This window comes from Epinephelus fuscoguttatus, linkage group LG19, assembly GCF_011397635.1.
Source record: "Epinephelus fuscoguttatus linkage group LG19, E.fuscoguttatus.final_Chr_v1".
Classification (NCBI taxonomy): Eukaryota; Metazoa; Chordata; class Actinopteri; order Perciformes; family Serranidae; genus Epinephelus; species Epinephelus fuscoguttatus.
In genome coordinates this window covers 20723185-20733750 of record NC_064770.1, presented here as the reverse complement: position 1 = coordinate 20733750, position 10566 = coordinate 20723185, and positions in this window count along the sequence as shown.

Sequence of the window (10566 nt, the reverse complement as noted above, 5' to 3'; positions counted from 1 at the left end):
AGTATAAAGGAATTTGGCCTTGTTGGCCTGAGAGATGCAATATAATTGAGTAGTTAAAATCTTACATAGCCTACACTGGCCATCGTGTTCCTCATTAACATATTTGTTTCATACAATGGATTTGTAATATCACCTGCTTCATAATGCAGTAGATCAGTATCATTTAATCAGATCCACAATCAAAACATAACTGTAATCACACATTCCATGACCAAAAAGGAGCAGAAAGAAGAAAAAAATCTTATTTTGCCTGCCCCTGTATCTGTTAATTACAGTTACTTACTGTAACAACCAAGAAAAAGAAGCCATACACAATAACTCACCAGGAACTAGTGTGATAGATTACCTGACAACTTCATATATTCTTTCTTTATACATTTTCTTGAACTGAAAAAAAATTCATACAACCTTTTAAATTATTCTGTGGAGAATTCCACAGTTTGACACCACGTACACGTCTGCTTGAAAGTAGTCTGTGCACACTGATGCTTGAAGTGAAATTTCCTTACATGGTCCTGATAGTCGGCATCAATCCATACTGATAATTTGGGATGGTTAATTTGAAAAGACAGATATTCCTTAGTGGTCGGCACTGAACAAATGTTTCATGTAAAAAAAAAATGCATCTCGGCCAACAGAGATTTTAAGCTGTCTCATTCAGGTGAGGACACATGGTGCCTCTTGCAGAGCACAGACTTGTTTTTGCATATGCATCTGTGTGTTTCTGTCTGTGCACATACGCAAACACATTAGCATGTGTTTGCATGCATGCGTGTGTGTGTGCGTGTGTGAAAGTGTTGTATGAGCATGTCTATGGGCCAAGTTAGTGATCTGTTGATGGATATAAAGAGGTCATGGCCTGTTCCCCATCAAAACCCCTCCCTTGAACCCCCACCTCTCACACACACACACACACACACACACACACACACACCCTGCTTTGTGCCGTGTGAGAGAATGTGACCTGGTTCCCATCCCTGAGGAGGGGTGAACCCTAATGACGGCCTCCTCAGACACATTGCGCAGCCCGGAGCCTCCATCTCCAGCTGGCCCCCTCAGCCTGTAGGGCCGGGACCCCCTGGTCCACACTGGGAGATGGCTGCACTCTGGCCTGGTTTGTCCCGTCTGCACACACACACACCGTCCCATCCCATCCTGCCAGACTTGGCTAAGCCCAGGCTGGTTACACTCACTGATTGCATGGAGCTCATTATCAAAGGACAGTGCAACTGGTTGCAGACCTGTAGTTTCTGCGCAGTGTACAATGAGTGCAGCGCCTCGGCTCTGTGTGTGTGTCTTCATCAGAGGCGACAGCTCCGCACAATGGAACAAAGATGCTGTCAATCACAATCAAATGGGTGTGTGTGCAGGGGGAAGGTGGAGGGGAAGGGGGTAGGAGGTTGGGGGAGGAGTCTGTGTGTCTTGAATGTTCAGGGGGATGCCAAGACCCAATGTAGGACGCTGAAGGCTAAGGGCAGGGGGTGGGTGGGGGTGTTTCGAGGGGGGGGCAGCAAGGGGTGGGGGTGTGTTGCATTTGGGGAGATGAGAATTGGGGTGCCCAGGCTTGAATGGAAGACCTGTTTACTAATTGAATGAACACAGGAGTTACAGAAAAGTCTCATTAAACAAGAGGTCTTATCAAACCATTGTTGTGTACCTTTGTTTCACAACCAAGAATGTAATTGCAGTATAATGAGGGCAGCGTGACATGGTTAGGTCTTCCCTTAATTGTAACCCTGTCACAATTACTGAGCCAATAAACATGCACAGGCTCTGCCTTTATGTACCCTTGCTGTGTGCTGACAAACAAGCCACTTGCATTTTTAGGCAGTGATGAGTAGAGAGAAGGAAAAAAGGGGGAACCTCAAAAGTTATCTTTGGCATGTTTGTAGGATACATTCTTTGAAATCTGTCTGCCTCCCCTGGTGCCGCTGGTTCATTGCTAGTTCAGCACTTTTACCGCATCCTCCTTTCACTGTCATCATCACCAGAAAACCACACCTAAGCTTGACTCAGAGACTGATGATGAGACAGACTAAGGAGTCAGGGATCAAACATAGAAGGGAGCTGCGGAGGTCAGAAAATTATGAGAACTGAATTGTGAAAATGGGAAAGAAAAGCAAAGTGTGATGCAGAGGACGCAAAAGAAAGAAAGAGGTCTGGGTGCTGTGAGATGCTGGCATTAAGTGGCGCTCATGTCTAGACAGGGTGCTTCAGCCTGATCCCAGGTCAGGATGGATCAAGATTAGGCTTCACTTGTCTGTTTCTGTCATCCTCACTATGAAGGATCCATCCTGAGTAATGCTGAATAGCGTGACAGAGCTGCCATACGACTTGATCTGTGGATCAGGAATATATTCAAGGCATAACAAGACAGATGAAAGCTGAAGAAAAGGTGGAGGCCAGTCAACATTTAACATGGCTTTATGTGATGTAGCCACTTGGGACGTATCAATATCCATAAAGCTGATCTGGGGTCTGAGGGGAGCTATCAATCTTTATATAGTCAAAACAGGAGAAGCCCAAGTTGCCCTGTGGCTGGCCTGTGGCGGCCGGGTCCATTAGGGCAGCAGAGGCCACAGGGAGAAACAAACACACAACGTCTATCTCTCCTTCTCTGTCCATTCCCTTTCTCCTCCCTTCTCACTCACTCTCTGAGGCCCACTGTCTGTCTGCCCTCTCCTCTGTCCATCTCCATAACTCCGCTGTGCAGTGACCTCTCACGGACCCAACGTGGGTCACTTGTTTATTCACACATGGAGAGGGGGGGGTCATCATCTCTCTCTTTCTGAGTCGAGCTGCTTGTTTGGACTCAGGATCGTTCGGAGGTCAGAACATAAATCAAAAAGAATCTTGACTCTAGCTGGCCAGTCATGCACATTGTTTTACAGACACAGAACCACTATTGTCGCTACCATTACAGCATTAGCGTTGTCCCCTTTCCCTACTGCTCTTCCCGAGCATAAACAATCCAGCAGGAATTTCCAGACTGCAGTTTGCCCACTACCGTATCGTTTTGTTCCGCTCCGTTCACTCTCTCAAAACTACCAGTTCCAATGACTGTGAAACTCCGTGATTAGAGGGTTCATTCTGTGTACAAGCATTATAATTGTCAAGCAAGGGGATGGTGGTTGATTGTGCTGGGCTTAGAGATGATGTAACCTGAGCTGGGGTAACACCATGCTCTTGTGTTTGTTGTGGACAATGAGTTAAGATTGGTGTAATATGTCACAAGGGGAGTCTGACGGGTAAACTGCTGATGTAGATGCACAGGAAAAAAAAGCAGATAAACAAATGAGAAACTCGAACAAACAAATTACACTTTTCTCACCATCCTGTGCACTGACATTTCTTCCTGTAACATATCATCTTTCTTTGGGTTTCTAACCTCTTCCACCATGGATCAGTTGTTTCTCTCATTCAATGGTGTAATTAGACGTCTGGGAATCTAGCATATGCTTTTCTGGTTCGACCGACACCAAGGAGGGAATATTTTCATTCAAGGGATGATTATCCTTTTAATTTGTTTCCCAAGGATGGCTGTGTTTTTCTCTTATGCCTCTGGCGGCGCCTGAGTGAGTTTAGTGAGTGTTTATGCGGATGTGTGTATGAGTCAGACAGGCAAACACTAGAGAGGAGCAATGACAGACAGACAGACAAACAGTCAGATAGATAGATAGATAGATAGATAGATAGATAGATAGATAGATAGATAGATAGATAGATAGATAGATAGTAAAGTCACAGAGACAGTTAGTTTTTGTGTGATAGACAGTGACCTCATCAAAGAGTCTATCAGTATTGAAGTTTGTCCTTGCCTGGCAACCCTGGCTGCGTCCCAACCTTACTTCCCTGCCAGAGAGAAAACCTCGCTCTGGACCCCATCAGCACTGCCATGGATCTGATCTATTCACTGTCTCCAACCATAAAGATGAGAAACCAAACAGGGTGCGGGCACACCCATGCCAGGAAGCCTGTCTTAGCCCAAAAGAGCCCACATCATTGTTTATTCAGCTTGAGTGCATCATATCTTGGCAGCCAGGGTGAGAGTGAATAGACGTTACAAATTTTTACTCCATCAGAACGTCATGATAACATAGCTTCAAGTAGGGGCTTGCTTAAGCGCAAGGAGTGATGAAAATGGCTCTTGTAATCACTTTTATGCCCCCAAACTCCACAACCAGTACACATTTTGTTCAAGTTCGATTCAAGAGCGGATGAACGGTAAACTTTGTGCTGCATTCATGGATCCACCAAGACTGATTTTTTTTTCCTTCTTCAAAACAAAAGAATGCCTCTGTCTATTGACCGTGAAAAGATGTTCGTAGATTTGTCCCCAGTGAAGAGATGTCTTTGTTGGTTATCTCCATTGGTGAGCCGCCTCCATTTGGCTCGGCCTAATCAGAACACAAACACGCCTCTGTCATTTGGCTGCTCTCCCTCTCACCCTCCATCCCTCCCTCTCTCTCAGGCCGTCTCTTATTAACTAACACTGCAAATTAGATTCTATTTTCTCCCTCCTCGATTCATTTTCACTTCTGTGTTTTAGATCCCCTCTCCCCAAATGCTTATTTATTAGTGTGTGTGTGCATGTGCAGTAGAAAGAAAATCACACCACACCGTAAATCTCTCTGGACCTCTTCCTCCCACCTTGGCCTCTGATTTGTTTTCTCCCTTTCATCTTCCTTCTATCTAATCTACTCATCTAGATGGTGTGTCTCTCTCTCCCTGAGGCACTGACACCGAGGCCTGGCATACATTAACTCTGCTTGTCTGTACACAGCCTGGTTTCGGTTGCCTGAGGGGAAGTGTTGCGATGTAAAGAGAATCCCTAAGGGGGAAGACTTGTGCTGGATTCCTGATGAATACGGGGGTGGTCACATCCTGAATATGTTCAAGATTACAGTTTCCTTATGTAAAAGAGACACATACACACACTATACCGCCCACTTCCAGATCCAAACCACCATTATGTGCGACAAAAACATGGATATAAGCTCATGATACATTTCAGAGAAAAAAGGGGATGATTATTAAGTCCAGAATTTGAAACCTGAGACAAAATCCCTGAAACCTGAATTCAATGAAAAACTACAAACACCTTTATTTGCTTGCACTCAGTTTGTAATTATATATGTCACTTTTTTACATTAAACATTCAGAAATCAAATATTCTGTTCAGTTGGAAGGGACTCCAAAGTTCACCACAACACAGTACTATATGTGCCACTGGGCCTGCACTTCTGAATCCTATAGAGGAGCTCTTTTCAGCATTGGAAAGTGTACGACTGCCAACCCTTTGCACACATGCCTGCTCTTCAGGCAATGGAGGGATGTGGTCATATTGATGTGGGCTCTCTCCAGAGCTGGATACGTCACTCCAGGTTCTCTGTGCTGTCACTGGATCTCACAAGAAATCAACCCACAGCATGTTCTTTGTTGACTGTACTGAACATTTGTCCTTTCATTTTAAAGCTGTAGCTGGTAACTTTTATCAAAAAAAATTACCTTTTGTCATATTTGCTGAAACTGTCACAACATCCACATAGTAGTACATGGGACAGATAATCTGTAATAAAAATCATACTCATCTGCCTTCTCGTATTGCTTCTAACGGCACCACAGCATGTGAATGAAAACAACCGCTCACAGCAGAGGAGTCTCTAACACAGCTGTCCATCATGTCAGTCCTTGATCGTGAAGTGCAGTCAAACTGTCAAACTAGGCAGCACTGATGAAATATGAATCAAGATACTGGTACTGTACTGCCTGTTTCCCAGCTCAAATGTTTTCACACTGACATTTGTTTTTGAAAACATCTGAGGTGAGAAATAGGAGATGCAGTAACAAAATCCTGATTCATATTTGATCAGCGCGGACTAGTTTGACAGTTTGACCGCATTTCATGAAGTGACTGACATGACTGACAGCTGCGTTAGAGACTCCTCTGCTCTAACTGGATGTTGTTGCTGCAGAGGCAATAAGAGGAGGAGGAGGGACATGATGTTTTTATCTAATATCTAATTATTCTGCATACAGTACAGTGTTGTATAACAAGGAAACGTTAAGCAAGATTTAAAAGGGTAAAGATAAAAAAAAAAGTGCATGTAAAATGAACAGTACATCTCAAAAACTCACCTTTGTTTTATTATAATACACATGAGAATGCCGGCTACTGTTTCATACTGAGAGAGATGCATTGACTGTGTTGTGCATCTTTTGGTTGTGTTTGGAGCCTTATTTTGGAAATGTATGTGAACAATTCTAAAGAAATAAAAAAAGAAGAAGTAGACAGTAAAAAGAAAGCTCCTATCGTCTTCCTTTTCGTGCAATGTATGAATCTGTCTCACAGTTGGTTATTTCTCAATACTAATTGCCATTTTCAAAACTGTGGATCACTTTTCATTCACTGACCACTTCTCTGAAAATCTGTGATTACTTTACTCAAACAAGCTCAGCCACCAGCAAAACAGTAACTACAGCACACTCTACGTGTTTACACAGGCTATTCTGTTCAGAACTTAGATTTACTTTCAGTCCAAACAATGCTTAAGACATCAATATATTACAAATACCTTACTGAAATATATTCAAACCTTAAAATGTATATATATATATAAATACACAACAACACACTGGGACCGACTGAGGCCTTTCTGTGTGGAGTATCCATGTTCCTCCCGTGTTTTCCTCTGTTTTCTCTGGTTCCTCCAGTTTCCAACCACCCTAAAAAAAAACATGTATATTAGGTAATATGAGAGCTCCTGTCATTGCCCTGAACTGCTACTGGCCACAGAACTTGAATTGGTACCCAAGTGCTTAACTGCCACTGCCCACTGCTCCTAAAATAGGTAAAGTCCAACCCGGAGGACATTTTTATTTTTATTTTTCATTTTTTCATTAGAGTCCTTAAATTACTGCTGTATCATTTTGTATTTTTTGAAATGACTCGATCCAAAAATGGCACTAAAGAAGCATGCCAGCGATGCCACTCTTGTTGCGTAGTGGAAAGATGGTTCAGACAAATAAGCAAAGCTCCTTCAAAGACAAAATGATAAATTCTGTAAGGCCACATGTTGATAAATATTCTTGAGAGAACATTTCGTCTTGTCATGGTAAATTAAGCAAATTGTGAAACATGGTCAAAGTTTGTGTAAACAGCAATCATATATCTCTCTTTTTTCAGAGTAACTTCATCATTACATTCCAATGCATTCTCACTCTGACCTAGTCACATATCGATGTTTGGTCATGGACCTTCCATGACCAGATGTGGCATGAAAGGTACTCTGGATGTGTTGGTTGTTGATGTTCTGGGATGCTGTGTTAAGTCATTTCTGTTACATGCATTGTCTTCTTTCAAAATAAACTTCAGTTTTCACAGGCAATTTACCGTTTACATACAGTCTCTTTCAAAATAAACGCACTACGTCAGTACAGCAACACTAAATGACTTTTGCCCCCTCCAACAACTGACGCAAGTGGTTGGGTTTAGGAAAAAAGAACAGGGTTTGACTTTAGAATCTTACGGGACGTGAACACTGCCCTCCCAGTTGAAAGTCAGTGTTTGTTGGACCCATCCACCACCCGTCCCACCTGCCCCCCTTTGACCTTCGGCGCTTTAAATTTCATTCTTGTCCTGCCACGTTTCCCCCTGACAGCGTCATTAAAGTATAACAGGGACCAGCCACGTATCATGCCGACGTTAAAGGACAGCATTTTTTTGTCAGTGTCTGACACCTCCAGTCGCTGCCCAAGCGCCTGATTTTGACAACTTTGGAGTGAGACTGGGTTGTACATTCCTACACTCTTTAACTGTCATTCCCCTAGAAAATCAACATATATGCACACTTGAATTTGCTGTATAAATATCAACACATAGTATACTTTTACCCGTGTCACGGTATGCATACCATGTCTTGGAATTTAGTAATGAATACAGCTGAAAATGAAAACATTTTTAATAGAATCAGAGAGAGCAGACCTTTCTCCCAGATCCAGGCCCTCTCCATATTTCCCCTGACCTGTAGAGAATGGCCTAACTGTGACATTTGCTGAAGGTCAGGTCTGCCATGAGTACTGGGCAGGACCCCACTCATGTGATCGCCCACTTCCTTGGATTTTTTCCAGGAAAGAACAGAATGATGTGTTTGGTCCATGGTGGGAAAAGCATCCCTTGGAATGTGACTTTGGGAGAACCATGTGGGACCAGCAAGAGGGTCTTCCCTTTCTCACTAAAAAGGCTTCTCCTCCTGAGGCTGTGGGAAGGTCGGAGGTCAGATGTACCCAGTGCCCACTCTCTGCAGCACACAATACCCACAGCTGATGTTACAGCTTTATCCAGAAACCCTCAGGGCAGCAGTGGAAACAACTGGCTACACAGCTAGCTGCACAATTCTTTTTGTGCTCATTCTGATAGAACACAACTGCATGTGTGTTTGAGACAGGGGAAGTTATCAGCAGTGTATGGGTTTTACACCTGCATCTTGAGGAGTGTAAGTAAGTGCCTCATCAGATGAGTAATGTTTGCTCAGTCAGGTGAAACTAGGTGTTCAAACCTGCAGCCGAAATGCGCTAGAGTTCAAAGAGGACATGATGTAAGCACGGATATTCTTGCATGTCTATTATGTACAGTGTGTATGTCCTTTTTTTTTTGTTTTTAACACTTCTTTTTTATAGCTCTGTTTTCTGTGTCTTGTTGCCTGAGGTTAGTGTCCTATGTTTTGTTCCTGACATAAAGCAAACCAACCAGTGGAGCAGAAAGCGGCACCTCACAAAATGACTAGCCTAGTAAAATCAAGGACTTACTATTACACGAACATTGCAGGGACTTGACCAAAATGTTTTCCAGTTCCCCTCAGATGTATTTATGTGTTGCTCATATTCAAAAACCCACTATCCAAGTCTCTAGAGGTATTGTCAATGAAACATGTGAGAATATTCCCTCCATCTTGACCTCCACCCCCCCTCCCTTTCTCTTTTTACAACACAAGCCCTCACAGGAAAATAATAAACAGATGAGTGGGATGGGAACAGCTCCCAGCGAGAGCAGCCAGGCACTTAGGTAAGCAGGCATCACTGCTTTGGTTCCCAGGCTGGAGGGAAGAGGGCAGGCCTCAGCTTGACTGTCCCAGTCACTGAGTAAAACCAGAAAAACCTGACAGAAATCACCGTTACCTGTCACCGTCATCCCCCAATTTACCGGCTCTACACACCCCCTTGCACAAGTCTGGACACACAAACGGAGCAACTGAGAGTAAAACAACAATTTCTACAAAGAAAGCGTCAGTGAGGATAAGTTGTTCTGTCTTGTACTACGCGCGGTTTTGTGACAAGCAACTCTCCATGATTGGGTACCATAGCTGTTTGAGATTGGCTGTGCTCACATTTGGGTAATCTTGGAGAGCGATGGATTCTCCCAGGCCTGTGGGCCCAGGCCCGTGCCAGAGTAATCTGCAGACAAACACGGACTATTAACTACTCAGTTTCACAGTAATCCCCCCCCCCTCCTTCACACACCCTCGTGTACACCCACATAATAAAACATATAAGCACTTGCACAACTCTTTCCACAGCTGACACACAGAACCACTGGAAGGTTCAAAATGGCTCTGTCTGTCACATGCACACAGTTTGGAAAAGCCCAGCCTCAGCCTTATTACCCGCGATAGAGTTCAGAGACGCAGTTCCGCTCGACACTCAGACACACAGACAAAAGTACTGGCTTCATTTCCCCCCTGCTCCCTCTCTCCTCTTATTCTCTCTGTATTCTGGCAAAGTCCGCTTTTGCAAATTAAACACAGATCTTCCATAGATGCTGGGCTGACAGCTCCAGCTACGTGCCAACACTACTAAACGTCTGCAGGTCAGAGGGTCTAGGAACACGGGATTATCCCTACTGACTCTCTTGAGCCAGACAAGTATTTCAGTTGGCTCCAACTGTATATGCTTTTGTATCACTTGGATCCATCTGTTGGCCAATGACAGAATAAACACTGCAATCATAGTGAGCTGATGATGTTTGCGACAGTGTTGACATCATAGACATATTGAATTACTGACACACATACTCAAGGTTTTACAGACATGCATGTGCACACACAGAAACACACATACAGTATATACACATATGCGAACAGAAATCAGCAAAGCAGTGGAGCCTCAGAAGTGTGTCCACATAATGTAGGTGGTTGGAGCGACACCACAGCAAGATTGAAGTGACGAAAGCAAGTGTGTCTGGACTTGATCAGTGTGTACTTGTTTGTGTGTCTATGAGTCATTCTATTGTCCAAATGTCTAGCTTGTGTGAGTCTCTGGCCACAAATGTAAAGGGCTCTTTCCCTCCTGCTTCCGTGGAGTCAAATGACTTCTCACATTACTCCTTAAAGACTTATTCCTGCTATCAAGAAACTGATACCATGCGCAACCTGCTGCTATTTGTCTATCTGCCCAAGTGATGTCTTCTTCTCTATGTTTCCCTCTGAGCATGTGTGCGTGTGTGCGTGTCTGCATGTTTGTTACACAGCATGTGCATGTGGAAACAGGAACATGTTTCATCCCAACCAG